Raw genomic sequence first — 16,487 nt, 5'->3', positions numbered from 1 at the left:
CAGATGATCAGGTGTGTGCCTATGGACTAAGTATTAATCCAGGCTAGACAAGGGCAGCAAGACATCCACGGATGCAGAAGATTTCTCTCAAAGCAGGGGGGGTGAGGTTCTGAGCCTCACCTCTGTTGATCCCCAAATTCTCACCTGATGGCCCCCCTGCGACTGTGCCTGTCTTAGGTTGTTCCTCCCTTGAGGAATCTTACCCGTCTCTGGCTAACCAGTCATCTTCCGGGGCCATACAGGGAAATGTAAAGTTGGTAAGTGAGAGAGAAGCCATATTGTTTGCAAAGGTTAGCTTTTTACTTCTTTGCAGATTTATGCACTGTGGCTTCTATGCCCAGCACTTGTCTCGAGGTATCTTTACCACCTGGAGGAATTATGATACTCGGTAAATTCGATATGAGGCACGAATTCTATTTAAAGTTTGTAATTAGGAAGGAAGAAGAAAAGCTATAGATGTAGCATATGAAGGAAACTTGGGAGGATTGATTATTTCTTTGACATATCTTCTTGTATAGTACCTTAAGTATGTATAGGTTTTAAACTACTAACTAATTTGCACACACATATTGACATAATAGGAATACGGTGACATAAACAAAGCAAATCTATAATTACCAGCCATCTCCAGTGAAGCCAAGAAAACCATTTAGGCACCCTAGGCATTTGTGAAAATTTATCTATGATATGATGGATATTTTCCAACTGTACTTGAACCATCAGACAAATTAAAGCAGCCCATTTCTGGGATCTGTTCACATCCCATATGTTTTTTTAACCATAGATAGTCTATAGTCATGAGATTTTGGGGTGCTACAACTTGCACCCCTCCCAACTCCTGGTTGAGTTCCAACAGTACAGATCCAGTCAAATTCGTTGTCTCACTGTATGCACATGCCAGCCTAGACATCTCCCTCCTCCTTCTTATGGCAAGTCCAGGAGATGGTGGGCTGGATGCAGCCACAACCGCAGCATCGTCCGGATCCCTGTGGAGGCTTTTTGATGATCATCCCCCGGCACGAGTCCTCCAGAGAGTGCTGATGCCGGAAGCTCCTCCTCATATCGTATCTTAGTTCATTTTCTGGGTATCCAAGCTAGGCCTTGATCTTCTGCGTAGAAACAAACAGACCCTTTGCCCACACTTTGACATGCCCTCTATACCACTGTGCAGAACTCATTGGAGGTCAGCACACAGTAACTGCTTTTTTTTTTTTTTTTTTTTAATTAAGAGAAAGGAATATTATCAGAAAAGAGTACCTCCATAGCTGATCATCTGACACCCTTTAAGTGATCAACATTAAGGATATTTAAAGCATGCGTTGATCTTTGATTTACCAATAGTTTTATCCTGTTAAGGAGTAATCCCCCTTTTCTTTCTTTCTTTCTTTCTTTTTTTTTTTAATTTTTAATCTACACTTACCTGAAGAATACTATGTTTACTATGCTCTCCCCTATATCAGGTCCCCCCTAACAACCACATTACGGTTACTGTCCATCAGCTTAGCAAAATGTTGTAGAGTCACTACTTGTCCTCTCTGTGTTGTGCAGCCCACCCTCCCCTTTCTCCCTCCCCCCATGCATGCTAATCTTAATACCTCCCTTCTTCTTCCCCCCCCCTTATCCCTCCCTGCCCACCCATCCTCCCCAGTTCCTTTCCCTTTGGTACCTGTTAGTCCATTTTTGGGTTCTGTAATTCTGCTGCTGTTTTGTTCCTTCAGTTTTTCCTTTGTTCCTATACTCCTCAGATGAGTGAAATCATTTGGTATTTCTCTTTCTCCGCTTGGCTTATTTCACTGAGCATAATACTCTCCAGCTCCATCCATGTTGCTGCAAATGGTTGGATTTTTCCACTTCTTATGGCTGAGTAGTATTCCATTGTGTATATGTACCACATCTTCTTTATCCATTCATCTACAGATGGACATTTAGGTTGCTTCCAATTCTTGGCTATTGTAAATAGTGCTGCGATAAACATAGGAGTGCATCTGTCTTTCTCAAACTTGATTGCTGCGTTCTTAGGGTAAATTCCTAGGAGTGGAATTCCTGGGTCAAATGGTAGGTCTGTTTTGAGCATTTTGATGCACCTCCATACTGCTTTCCACAATGGTTGAACTAATTTACATTCCCACCAGCAGTGTAGGAGGGTTCCCCTTTCTCCACAGCCTCGCCAACATTTGTTGTTGTTTGTCTTTTGGATGGCAGCTATCCTTACTGGTGTGAGGTGATACCTCATTGTAGTTTTAATTTGCATTTCTCTGATAATTAGCGATGTGGAGCATCTTTTCATGTGTCTCTTGGCCATCTGTATTTCTTTTTTGGAGAACTGTCTGTTCAGTTCCTCTGCCCATTTTTTAATTGGGTTATTTGTTTTTTGTTTGTTGAGGCGTGTGAGCTCTTTATATATTCTGGACGTCAAGCCTTTATCAGATCTGTCATTTTCAAATATATTCTCCCATACTGTAGGGTTCCTTTTTGTTCTATTGATGGTGTCTTTCGCTGTACAGAAGCTTTTCAGCTTAATGTAGTCCCACTTGCTCATTTTTGCTGTTGTTTTCCTTGCCCGGGGAGATATGTTCAAGAAGAGATCACTCATGTTTATGTCTAAGAGGTTTTTGCCTATGTTTTTTTCCAAGAGTTTAATGGTTTCGTGACTTACATTCAGGTCTTTGATCCATTTTGAGTTTACCTTTGTATATGGGGTTAGACAATGGTCCAGTTTCATTCTCCTACATGTAGCTGTCCAGTTTTGCCAGCACCATCTGTTGAAGAGACTGTCATTTTGCCATTGTATGTCCATGGCTCCTTTATCAAATATTAATTGACCATATATGTTTGGGTTAATTTCTGGGGTCTCTAATCTGTTCCACTGGTCTGTGGCTCTGTTCTTGTGCCAGTACCAAATTGTCTTGATTACTATGGCTTTGTAGTAGAGCTTGAAGTTGGGGAGTGAGATCCCCCCTACTTTATTCTTCTTTTTCAGGATTGCTTTGGCTATTCGGGGTCTTTGGTGTTTCCATATGAATTTTTGAATTATTTGTTCCAATTCATTGAAGAATGTTGCTGGTAATTTGAGAGGGATTGCATCAAATTTGTATATTGCTTTCGGCAGGATGGCCATTTTGACGATATTAATTCTTCCTAGCCATGAGCATGGGATGAGTTTCCATTTATTAGTGTCCCCTTTAATTTCTCTTAAGAGTGACTTGTAGTTTTCAGAGTATAAGTCTTTCACTTCCTTGGTTAGGTTTATTCCTAGGTATTTTATTCTTTTTGATGCAATGGTGAATGGAATTGTTTTCCTGATTTCTCTTTCTATTGATTCGTTGTTAGTGTATAGGAAAGCTACAGATTTCTGTGTGTTGATTTTGTATCCTGCAACTTTGCTGTATTCCGATATCAGTTCTAGTAGTTTTGGAGTGGAGTCTTTAGGGTTTTTTATGTACAGTATCATATCATCTGCAAATAGTGACAGTTTAACTTCTTCTTTACCAATCTGGATTCCTTGTATTTCTTTGTTTTGTCTGATTGCCGTGGCTAGGACCTCCAGTACTATGTTAAATAACAGTGGGGAGAGTGGGCATCCCTGTCTGGTTCCCGATCTCAGTGGAAATGCTTTCAGCTTCTCGCTGTTCAGTATAATGCTGGCTGTGGGTTTATCATATATGGCCTTTATTATGTTGAGGTACTTGCCCTCTATTCCCATTTTGCTGAGAGTTTTTATCATGAATGGATGTTGAATTTTGTCAAATGCTTTTTCAGCATCTATGGAGATGATCATGTGGTTTTTGTCTTTCTTTTTGTTGATGTGGTGGATGATGTTGATGGATTTTCGAATGTTGTACCATCCTTGCATCCCTGGGATGAACCCCACTTGGTCATGGTGTATGATCCTTTTGATATACTGTTGAATTCTGTTTGCTAATATTTTATTGAGTATTTTTGCATCTACGTTCATCAGGGATATTGGTCTGTAATTTTCTTTTTTGGTGGGGTCTTTGCCTGGTTTTGGTATTAGGGTGATGTTGGCTTCATAGAATGAGTTTGGGAGTATTCCCTCTTCTTCTATTTTGTGGAACACTTTAAGGAGAATGGGTATTATGTCTTCTCTGTGTGTCTGATAAAATTCCGAGGTAAATCCGTCCGGCCCCGGGGTTTTGTTCTTGGGTAGTTTTTTGATTACTGTTTCAATTTCTTTGCTTGTAATTGGTTTGTTTAACTTTTGTGTTTCTTCCTTGGTCAGTCTTGGGAGGTTGTATTTTTCTAGGAAGTTGTCCATTTCTTCTAGGTTTTCCAGCTTGTTGGCATATAGGTTTTCATAGTAGTCTTTAATAATTCTTTGTATTTCTGTGGAGTCTGTCGTGATTTTTCCATTCTCATTTCTGATTATGTTGATTTGTGTTGACTCTCTTTTTCTCTTAATAAGTTGGGCTAGAGGCTTATCTATTTTGTTTATTTTCTCAAAGAACCAGCTCTTGGTTTCGTTGATTTTTGCTATTGTTTTATTCTTCTCAATTTTGTTTATTTCTTCTCTGATCTTTATTATGTCCCTCCTTCTGCTGACTTTAGGCCTCATTTGTTCTTCTTTTTCCAGTTTTAATAATTGTGATGTTAGACTATTCATTTGGGATTGTTCTTCCTTCTTCAAGTGTGCCTGGATTGCTATATACTTTCCTCTTAAGACTGCTTTCGCTGCATCCCACAGAAGTTGGGGCTTAGTGTTGTTGTTGTCATTTGTTTCTATATATTCCTTGATCTCTATTTTGATTTGTTCATTGATCCATTGATTATTTAGTAGCATGTTGTTAAGCCTCCATGTGTTTGTGAGCCTTTTTGTTTTCTTTGTAGAATTTATTTCTACTTTCATACCTTTGTGGTCTGAAAAATTGGTTGGTAGAATTTCAATATTGTGGAATTTACTGAGGCTCTTTTTGTGAGCTAGTATGTGGTCTATTCTGGAGAATGTTCCATGTGCACTTGAGAAGAATGTATATCCTGTTGCTTTTGGATGTAAAGTTCTATAGATGTCTATTAGGTCCATCTGTTCTAGTGTGTTGTTCAGTGCCTGTGTGTCTTTACTTATTTTCTGCCCGGTGGATCTATCCTTTGGGGTGAGTGGTGTGTTGAAGTCTCCTACAATGAATGCATTGCAGTCTATTTTCCTCTTTAGTTCTGTTAGTATTTGCTTCACATATGCTGGTGCTCCTGTATTGGGTGCATATATATTTAGAATGGTTATATCCTCTTGTTGGACTAAGCCCTTTATCATTATGTAGTGGCCTTCTTTATCTCTTGTTACTTTCTTTGTTTTGAAGTCTATTTTGTCTGATATTAGTACTGCAACCCCTGCTTTCTTCTCACTGTTGTTTGCCTGAAATATGTTTTTCCATCCCTTGACTTTTAGTCTATGCTTATCTTTGGGTTTAAGGTGAGTTTCTTGTAAGCAGCATATAGATGGGTCTTGCTTTTTTATCCATTCTATTACTCTATGTCTTTTGATTGGTGCATTAAGTCCATTTACATTTAGGGTGACTATTGAAAGATATGTACTTATTGCCATTGCAGGCTTTAGATTCGTGGTTACCAAAGGTTCAAGGTTAGCTTCTTTAGTATCTTACTGCCTAACTTAGCTCACTTATTGAGCTGTTATATACACTGTCTGGAGAGTCTTTTCTTCTCTCCCTTCTTATTCCTCCTCCTCCCTTCTTCATATGTTGTGTGTTTTGTTCTGTGCTCTTTTTAGGGGTGCTCCCATCTAGAGCAGTCCCTGTAGGATGCCCTGTAGAGGTGGTTTGTGGGAAGCAAATTCCCTCAGCTTTTGCTTGTCTGGGAATTGTTTGATCCCACCATCATATTTAAATGATAGTCGTGCTGGATACAGTATCCTTGGTTCAAGGCCCTTCTGTTTCATTGCATTAAGTATATCATGCCATTCTCTTCTGGCCTGTAGGGTTTCTGTTGAGAAGTCTGATGTTAGCCTGATTGGTTTTCCTTTATAGGTGACCTTTTTCTCTCTAGCTGCCTTTAAAACTCTTTCCTTGTCCTTGATCCTTGCCATTTTAATTATTATGTGTCTTGGTGTTGTCCTCCTTGGATCCTTTCTGTTGGGGGTTCTGTATAATTCCATGGTCTGTTCGATTATTTCCTCCCCCAGTTTGGGGAAGTTTTCAGCAATTATTTCTTCAAAGACACTTTCTATCCCTTTTCCTCTTTCTTCCTCTTCTGGTATCCCTATAATACGAATGTTTTTCCTTTTGTATTGGTCACATATTTCTCTTAGTGTTGTTTCATTCCTGGAGATCCTTTTATCTCTCTCTATGTCAGCTTCTATACGTTCCTGTTCTCTGGCTTCTATTCCTTCAATGGCCTCTTGCATCTTATCCATTCTGCTTATAAATCCTTCCAGGGATTGTTTCACTTCTGTGATCTCTTTCCTGACATCTGTGATCTCCTTCCGGACTTCATCCCACTGCTCTTGCATTTTTCTCTGCATCTCATCCCACTGCTCTTGCATTTTTCTCTGCATCTCATCCCATTGCTCTTGCATTTTTTTCTGCATCTCTGTCAGCATGTTCATGATTTTTATTTTGAATTCTTTTTCAGGAGGACTAGTTAGGTCTGTCTCCTTCTCAGGTGTTGTCTCTGTGATCTTTGTCTGCCTGTAGTTTTGCCTTTTCATGGTGATAGAGATAGTCTGCAGAGCTGGTACAAGTGACCGCTGGAAGAGCTTCCCTTCTTGTTGGTTTGTAGCCTTTTCCTGGGAGAATAGCGACCTCTAGTGGCTTGTGCTGGGCAGCTGTGCGCAGACAGGGCTTCTGCTTCCTGCCCAGTTGCTTTGGGGTTTATCTCCACTGTTGCTGTGGGCTTGGCCTGGCTGGGGCTGTTCCTCCAAAATGGTGGAGCCCCGTTAGAGGGGGAGCAGCCAGGAGACTATTTATCTCCGTAAGGGGCCTCTGTGCTCCCTGCTGCCCAGGGGGTTAGAGTGCCCAGAGATCCCCAGATTCCCTGCTTCTGGTCTAAGTGACCTGTCCTGCCCCTTTAAGATTTCCAAAAAGCACTCTCCAAACCAAAACAACAACAGCAACAATGAGAGAGGGAACAGAAAGGAAAAAAAAAAAGAAAAAACACGCGATTTTTTTTTTTTTTTCCTCAGGTGCCGGTCCCAGGCACCCGCGCACTGGTCCTGCTGCCCTGTCTCCCTAGCACCAGGGTCCCTGTCCTTTCAAGGCTTCCAAAAAGCACCCACCCACCGGTCCCGCAGGGAAGGAACGCTCAATATTCTTGGTCCTCAGGCACTGGTCCCACGCACCCGCTCACCAGTCCCGCCGCCCTGCCTCCCTAGCACCGGGGTCCCTGTCCCTTCAAGGCTTCCAAAAAGCACTTGGCAAAAAGAGAGAAAAAAAAAGGGAAAAAATGCGCGATTTCTTCCGTCCTCAGGTGCTGGTCTCAGGCACCCACCCACCGGTCCCACAGGGAAAAATGCGGGATATTCTTTGTCCTCAGGTGCCGGTCCCAGGCACCCGCTCACCAGTCCCGCCGCCCTGCCTCCCTAGCACCGGGGTCCCTGTCCCTTTTAGGCTTCCAAAAAGCACTCGCAGAAAAGAGAAAAAAAAAAGGGGAAAAACGCGCGATTTCCTCTGTCCTCAAGTGCCGGTCTCAGGCACCTGCCCACCGGTCCCGCAGGGAAAAACGGGGGATATTCTTTGTCCTCAGGCGCCGGTCCCAGCCACCCGCTCACCAGTCCCGCCACCGTGCCTCCCTAGCACTGGGGTCCCCGTCCCTTCAAGGCTTCCAAAAAGCGCTTGCCAAAAAGAGAAAAAAAAAAAAAAAGGGGAAAAACGCGCGACCTCCTCCGTCCTCAGGCACCGGTCCCAGGCACCCGCCCCCAGGTCTCGCAGGGAGAAACGCGGGATATTCTTTGTCCTCCGGCGCCGTTCCCAGGCACCTCCTCACCGGTCCCGCCACCCTGCCTCCCCAGCAACGGGGGCCCGTCCCTCTAAGGCTTCCAAAAAGCGCTCGCCAAAAAAAAAAAACTGCTCCGGTTTCTCTCCACCCGCCGGGAGCCGGGGGGAGGGGCGCTCGGGTCCCGCCGGGCTGGGGCTTGTATCTTACCCCCTTCACAAGGCGCTGGGTTCTTGCAGGTGTGGATGTGGTCTGGATGTTGTCCTGTGTCCTGTGGTCTCTATTTTAGGAAGATTTTTCTTTGTTATATTTTCATAGCTCTATGTGTTTTTGGGAGGAGATTTCCACTGCTCTACTCACGCCGCCATCTTGGCTCCCGCAGTAATTCTCTTTTTAACTTAAAACTTCCTTGAGTTGCATTTCTATCCCTTCCAATCAAGAGTACTGCTGAATACAGTAGAAACCTACAAGATATACTAAGTATGATTTAAATCCTGAGAGTCATGTGCTGTTATACAAGCAAAGGATCATAATCAATCCCGTAAGTGATATGGTCAGCACTTTGTCTTTCTTTGATTGGCCCCGTGCCAGAAAGGAAAGATAAGAAAGTTGGCAGTCACTGACCAAATCCTGACTGTTCCACTGTTTGTGCAGAGCTGTGATTCAGCTTTCTGAACTAGTTGTGGTTCAGTTCCCTTGTCATATACAGTCAGACCATTATCCATTTCTGGATTCAGTCTCTCAGGCCCCTCTTTGGGTCATTCTCTTACTTTTGAGAAGTTAGCAAACTGAAGGAATGCTAGATATCCAGATCTTTACGTCTTTGGGATCCAGTTGTCTCCATAACCAAGTGTATTGAGAGATCATCTCAACTGTTTGCTGGTAAGAGAGTGACTGAGTAGATGCACTTAAAACACTAAAGAGAAACATCTTAACCATTATGCCAAAAACAAGAACAATTAACATTATCTTTAAGATGCTTCAACACCAGGAACCCCAACTTTCCGACCCAGGACAAAGGGAACAAAGGCCCTGAGGGTCAATCTTAGAAAGCCAAGCAGCTTTATCCCTTCAAATGATGCATAGTTAGTCTATTTTTCTTAACTGCTTTATTGCTCCAAGTTCAACAAGAGATATTAACAGTAATGCAAATGCCCTCATGGCTAACCAACAGAGAATCTAGAGCTATGCTATTGTCTATCTCTACTTGTGACAAAGAGCTGTGACTGATGTGCATTCCATCAAGGGCAGAGGTGGTATTGTTACTAACTTATGCCAGAGTTAATGATATGTTTCTCATAGTAATTTTAATTTGTCTGATTTCCATTATTGGAAACATAGCTTTAATCGTCACATAAGCAATGAGTCAGTGATTTCCCAAGATAGAGTGCCTGAATAATCAAGTGTGACCATTTTCAGACATTGAGTCTTAGTTAAGACTTAACTTTGTAGAATTAAGTTTTCTGCCCCAGACAAGTTTTGGAACACTATTCTTAAAATGAGTGAAGTGCTACTCTGAGGCAACAGGCTCAGGCATCCTTCCCCAAAGGAAATAGTATCTGGTAATGGCACATGGAGATCTAGAAAAAAAAGGAATTGTTCACAAGATTGGAATTTGCATCTCTATTAGTCTCTTCCAGGCAGCAAATATTTGGCTCATTGCCATGTGAAGTTGTTTGAATTCAAATTTAGAATTACCTATCGTCTGATCGAAAGGTAAAACAGAGAACACTAACAAAGTCACAGGTTGATTTGCATAATTTTTTTTTCTTTAGGTGCAAGTAGAGATGCCATCAGCTGTAATTCCCCATGGTTTTATTTCATGAGACCAGAATTGCCCAGAGGTTTTTATCATAGGGGAATAGGGATGGGTGGCTTATTCAGGGGTCAGTAAGATTGAGGGCAGTGGCTCCTGTTTAGAATAATCTAAGAATGACATTAGAATGAGATATTCTAACCTAACATTTATAATAAAGAGGAAAGAAAAGAAAAAAAGATCATTATGTGTGGATGACAACCAGGGGTCTGAAGAAAATGAGAAGAATAGTTATAAACAAGCAGATATAAAACCATAACAGGAATTAAATAGGGGTCTTGGCACAACATTTTGGATGGGAGCTGCCATTATCTGAGGTCATCAGCTTGTTCCAAAGGTCTTGGTTCAGTGTCCACTTTAAAAGATCTACTGCTTCTAGTGGCTCTCTTAGAATCCTCACTTTGAGTACCCCTATTGGAATAGCTTGCTTATTGTGTGTGAATTCTGGACTGTTTCTTTAGTTGCTACTCTATTTGTTGCTAACAGTTAGATTGTTGCTAAAAGGTGAGATTCCTTTTGATGAGGTTTAAGAGCAGTTTTCTTTGTTGTCTCTTCAACAGACAAACCCCCTGGTTGAAGATAAATAAGCTATTTAAGAAGACAGGGAAGGTGGTCTTCATGTGTTGGTGATAGGACTCACACAGTGCATGAATCTTTTGCACAATTTGCTGTATCTTCTTGCAGCAAAGCAGAGTCTAGTACTGGACGTGAAAGCCCTATGCATGGACCATTTGGCTAGTGGCAATATTTTTGGCTGACGGAGCTCAAAGATTTATAAATATTTTGGCTATTTTAGTTTAAGAATGCCATTGGTTCTTTCAACTTCTCTGGAAGATTGTGAGTTCTGGAAGATTTGAGTAAGGGGCAAAGCCTTACAAAGTTGACAGTTTTGCATTGGCATGAGTGCCTGAAAATGAGGGGGATAGCTTTTTCAACCAGGTCAAGGATAAAGCTATAATAAACAATGGGTTTTTAATGACTCCCATAAAGGTGCGTTAAAACTCCTAGGGTTTTTCTAGATCACTCATGCCACTGTTATGTTGGCATCTTCTTTAAGTCCCAAATATTGTTGACAGGTATGATCTAGATTATCTACAAAATCCCCTATAGTTTTGTCTTTTCACTGTTTTCATGTTTGAATTATAGGTCAATCAATTTTTATAGGAAATGTTCCAGGTATGGCTATTAGGAGACTTTGCCTTATTTTGGGGCCATTTTTTTTTTTTGAGAGGACATCTCTCATATTTATTGATCAAATGGTTGTTAACAACAATAAAATTCTGTATAGGGGAGTTAACGCTCAATGCACAATCATTAATCCATCTCAAGCCTAATTTTCGTCAGTCTCCAATCTTCTGAAGCATAACGAACAAGTTCTTACATGGTGAACAAATTCTTACATAGTGAATAAGTTCTTACATGGTGAACAGTACAAGGGCAGTCATCACAGAAACTTTCGGTTTTGATCATGCATTATGAACTATAAACAATCAGGTCAAATATGAATATTCGTTTGATTTTTATACTTGATTTATATGTGGATCCCACATTTCTCCCTTTATTATTATTATTTTTATTTTTAATAAAATGCTGAAGTGGTAGGTAGATGCAAGATAAAGGTAGAAAACATAGTTTAGTGTTGTAAGAGAGCAATTGTAGATGATCAGGTGTGTGCCTGTAGACTATGTGTTAATCCAAGCTAGACAAGGGCATTACAACATCCACGGACGCAGAAGATTTCTCTCAAAACAGGGGGGGTGAGGTTCTAAGCCTCACCACTGTTGATCTTTTGGGGCCATTTTTGACTCTGACATTTACTGTGGAAAGAGGAATCCTCTAGAACCCTTCCAGTCAGCTTTTGCCAGCCAGGATTTGGTATCTGAGGTTCTGACCAACCTGTGTACAAGTTGATACAGCGCAGGTAACCTGGGGTTATGTGCACCCAGGTCATATACATAATAATTCTAAACTTTTCTAAGAATAGTTGCTGGTATTGTCTGGGTTTAGAGAAATCCCTAATTATAGTTCTTAATTCAGCTCAGGTCCAAGGTTTAAATTTTATAGTTGCTGGCATTCTGGCTCATGGGCAGGAGTGATCTTTAGAGGTAACTAGTATTTTCAGGTCTTATAGTTGTTGGGAGGAGGTGGAGTTCTGGACAAAGGGAAGAGAAGGGTGATGTCTCCATGGTGCAGGAGAGAGATCACAAGGAAAAGGGAGAGCTGGAAGTAGAGACAACTGAGAACAAGGAGGACAGAGACTTATTAGGGAAATCAGTTTGTTAATGTGTAAGTTTGCCAGATTGTTCATTAGCTTTGACCAAATAATTTTTTAGTGAAGTAGTTATCAAATTAGAATTTTGTTTGGAGGTGTCTGCATGCCAATTAAAAAAATATTGCCCTCTGGACCCGAGAAAGCTTATTGCCTTTCTTTACTAAGGTACCTCTCTAATGAACAGTATTGCTCACATCAAATGTTTCCTCAGAGTGGCCATTGGAGAGCCAAGTCATTTGAGGTGAATGACATCATGCCATTGTTGTAAGGGGTCATCAAAAGGAAATGACCTCTGGTTGACCTGTCAGCTGTACCCTGGCAATCAGAGGCTCCTCATCCCCTCCTCTACTTGGGATATAAGTTCTGCCCACCCTTCCCTCACTAGGAGATATCTCATGGACGCAGCCTTGAGAGTTAGGTGCTGAGACCATCTGGACTGTGTATGTTACTGAGCCCAGCTAAGGCCTCTGTATAAACTTTTCAGATTCTGGTGGGCAGGTGAGGAGATCTACTCATCTTGCAGGCATCCAAGACAAACCTTGCATGTAAGTTCCCTTGCCTGTTAAACCTGCCACCTACCTATCTGGAGTGGTCTGCCTCTTTTATGGTCTCTCCTTGCCTTTTGTGTATGGGGGCCATTTCTAATTTCACTGAGGGAATTCCTGAGGTTGTGAACCAACAGCCATTTGGAAAGAAGTCACAAAAGTGAGGATTGTAATGACTACCTATTAGAAGCAGGAGTTTTTCCAGGAGGGAGATTTTTGACTTAGACCACCCCATGGGAGCCAGCAACAATCAGCTGTAACTCTGTCCCCTGGATGCAACCTCACAGCTGGTGGAGGTGCACTGACAATGCGCTCCCCCCAGTAAGCAGGAAACCAGAGACAGCATCCTCCCTAGACCAAAGTCAAGCTCTCAGCACCAAAAAAAAAAACATCTAAACAAGACAGAAGAAGAACTTCATCCAGTTTTGTTGGTGACTCACAACAAAGTTTGTCTGAATAGCTACTGGTCTGGTAAGAACCACAAACTCATCCAGGCTGACTCAGAAAACAGGGTACTAGGATCTATGTCTGTTTTACTTTTTGATTCTCTTTTTATGACAAGATAAATACAACAGCACAACACAATTGGAGGCACAAAAGAAAACATAAAGGATGAAAATTAATGACCTGATTCTACAAAGGATGCCAGACAAATGGGAACCAATATGTAACCTGGGTACCAAACTGAGCATAAGTAGCTGAGACACTCAATATAGAGTGGAGTTTAGACCTGGTACTGACTTCCCATGTCATCATGAACTCAAAATCCACAAGTGGCAAGTGACAAGGGGCCTCTCTGGTTCTGCACCTCGTTAACATGTGGTATCAGAAGCAAGGGCAGGACAGACTATGTCTTGGTGGAGTCTCCAGGAAAACTGTGGGAATAAATAAAGACCACCTAATGACAACAGAAGCTGTTTACACAATACTTGTGATAGCAAGAGAGTCACCCACCTTCATTTGTGTTGGGCAGAGATTCAAAGGTCTCTGGAGAGCAGGAAGATTTCTAGTGAAAAAACATGGGAAGCTTCCAGGTATGTTCTGATTGGAGGTTATTGGCATGGGGAAGCTGCAGGTGGGCTAACAGTGGGCATCTTATGTGATTAGTTTGGGCAATATAGTGGCTTTCTCTGTTTGGCCCTGTGTGGGGAGGGTAGGCAAAAAATGGGGAAGTTGGCAGTCAGTGGCCAGTTCTGACTCTTCTGGGCTGATCACTGCAGAGGCTGTGGTTTGGCTCTATGGACAGATTGCTGCAGGATGTGGGAAGAGTTCTGTTGTCCTATCTTGTCTGGCCATTGTTCACTTGTATATTCAGTCTCTCTCAGTAGAATCAGATGCTCCTAAAACTGTCTTGTGTAGCAGATGTCCATTCCATCTATTGGGAGACTGTCCTTTCCTGGGGGGCCCAAAACATTACCACAGTCATGTTAAAACAGTCTGATTGTTGCCTGCACCACAAAGTGGTTGTGGAGACTCAACATGCAGATTTAGTTCACCTGAGGGAGTGGAAGAAACCTGAATTATAGTTGTTCCTTCATTAATACCTCTAAGTCCTGGGCACTTACTGGTCCTCTTTGGGACTTAATTTCTATCCCAATACAATGGACATAATTATAAAGTTATTTCCATGAAGGCAAAGAACCAAACCACATGTTCATGTGAAGTAGTTTCCAGGCCTGAGTCACATGATTATTCTATAATTTTTTGATCCTACATCTGTCCATTGGGCTAGCACAGGTGATGGGTTAAATAGGAAGTGCTCACTTGTGGATTTTTTTTCCCCTGAATGAAGGTGTATCAATGCATTAATTCATCCTCAGAGCTGTTTTTCTGCCATGGTGAAGTAGAAAGATCCCTAAACTGAAGGCAGTTGTCTGGTGAGCTATAGCTCTGACATTTAAGAGGTACGTGGCTTTGAGTAAGTTTCTTAACATCTTTGTGTCTCAATGTCTTAATTTTCAAGATGTCATTCTGTGCCCCAAGTTTGTAGGGAAAGTCAGAGTATTAGTATGTACCCTCACTTTGATCTTGGCTTCATTAAAATTCCAGTATTGAATATAATGGAGTATGAATTGGAGAAAATAATTTCATTTATTTTTAAAAGCAGAATTAGAAACTTTAAAGAACATGGTGAGAACCATAGAAAATATCATTCGGACAGTTCATCCATAGGCCAGCAAAGTGGGCTGCCATAAATCCCTTGGCTAATAGGGAATATTCAGACAGTTTATTAGTGGAGAGTGAAGAAAAAATGTTTTTCTTTCCTGTGTCAGAATTGGTAGCTTTCTGTAGGTAATTTCACATCTTCATCTAATGGTTTACTTTAGTAGCCTCCTGTTTGTTAGGCATTTTCCTTGAGGAGAAAGCAAGAAAGAAGATAAGTGAGGGCAAGAAAGATTCTCTTTAATGACCCATGATTTTAATTTTGGTACATTTGTGGAGGAAGGACCTTAACCCGTTGTGTATCTTGGGTTTTAGGACAGAGTCCATGAAATGATTTAAATTTCTTCCCTTCCCTTCCCTTCCCTTCTGCCTTCCTTCCGCCCTCCTTTTCTTCCTTCCCCGTCCCTCCCTCCTTCCCTCATTTCCTCTCTCTCTCTCTTTTTGAGAAAAAGGGCTTGAGAAGGGGAACTGAGCTTAAAATACACCATGAGTAAAGATTTCTTTGGAGCTTCTTTGAAAAGATTTGACTGGTAACCTCATAGTATATTATTACAGTATGATGTCATTAGGAGTACATTTTTGGCCCATTGAGGAAGTTCTGGGTCAAGAGCCTATCATGTGGGCAATGGAACATTTTTCTTCATCTCCAATTTTATTTGAAGGTGGGTTTAATGTTTATTTCCTTGCTAGACACTTCTTAGGTCCATTGTGATTGATGTTAATACTTTATAATATAGTTAGAAAAAGCCAAGAAATTTATAGAATATGGTTGAGAGAATGCCGAATGATACCACCCAGATCTCCTCTTCAGGACTGGGAGTGTTAGCAGCTGATGGCTGTCAGCTAAATTCCTCTAGAATTGCCCTCAGCAGGAGAAAGCTACCTTGCCCATGGTGAAGTAGAAAGATCCCTAAGGCAGGTCAGCATAAGGGCATTCAAGCAGAGCCTCTTGCTTCAATATTTGGGTCAACTCTGAAGGGACATCCCAGCTCCAGAGCTCCTGGAGAGAGAGGATGAGACCTTTGTTGTGACTGCATCAAAGTTCAGCCTTCTCAGCTTAATCTCCTTGTCTCTCTGCCCAACAGGTTTGATTCCTAGAATGTTTACCAACAAGCTTCCTGTGCCCACATCTCCATCTCACAATCCATTTCCCAGGGAATCTGACAGGAACAATGACCAAAACATTTTGCATAGAGGGACCATATTACTCTACTTTTCTCATTTCCCCTCTTCAGAATCAAATGTGTCTTAAGTTAATTTCCCTAATGGAAGAACAACAAGAAACATTTCGTGATAGAGACTTTGAAGTTACATCACATCAAGGTCTGCCTTTAGAAAACATGGATTGTTAAGAGATTTTGTAGCATTTAGCATCTTCAAAATTGTTCAAGTTTTCTGTTTCTTGCAAATAGTCAACTATTATTTATAATGTTTAATTAGAAATGCATAAAGGTAGGTGTTGATAATTCCTTTTTTTATTGTGGTAAAATATATATAACATAAAAGTCACCATTTTAAGTTTGTAGTTTAGTGGCATTGATTACATTCACATTGTTATTCAACCATCACCACCATTCATCTCCAGAACTTTCTCATCTTCCCAAACTGAAACTTCATGCTTATTAAATAATATGCATAACTCTTGAAGGTATATTTTAGTTTCTGTTCCTCTTCATTCCAAAAAAGTTGAGTTTGGAGAAAGGAGAGCTGCAGAAATCCCAGATGATTCTGAAGAGCTTGCCTTTGTGCAAAATAGTGATTGCTGAAAGTAAAAATAAAGTGAATGAAAAAA

General features: G+C 41.3%; 1 long non-coding RNA gene across 1 annotated transcript; it reads left to right on the top strand.

The window, feature by feature from the left end:
• The first annotated feature begins 11,982 nt into the window (after positions 1–11,982).
• On the top strand, positions 11,983–16,487 carry LOC118968330 (uncharacterized). The gene is made up of 4 exons (XR_005055951.2): positions 11,983–13,566; positions 14,325–14,436; positions 15,251–15,357; positions 15,781–16,487. It is a non-coding gene; the product is annotated as an uncharacterized lncRNA (long non-coding RNA).

This window comes from Manis javanica, chromosome 2, assembly GCF_040802235.1.
Source record: "Manis javanica isolate MJ-LG chromosome 2, MJ_LKY, whole genome shotgun sequence".
NCBI lineage: Eukaryota > Metazoa > Chordata > Mammalia > Pholidota > Manidae > Manis > Manis javanica.
Note: the sequence above shows the minus strand (reverse complement) of the source record. Positions and strands in the feature narration are given on the sequence as shown.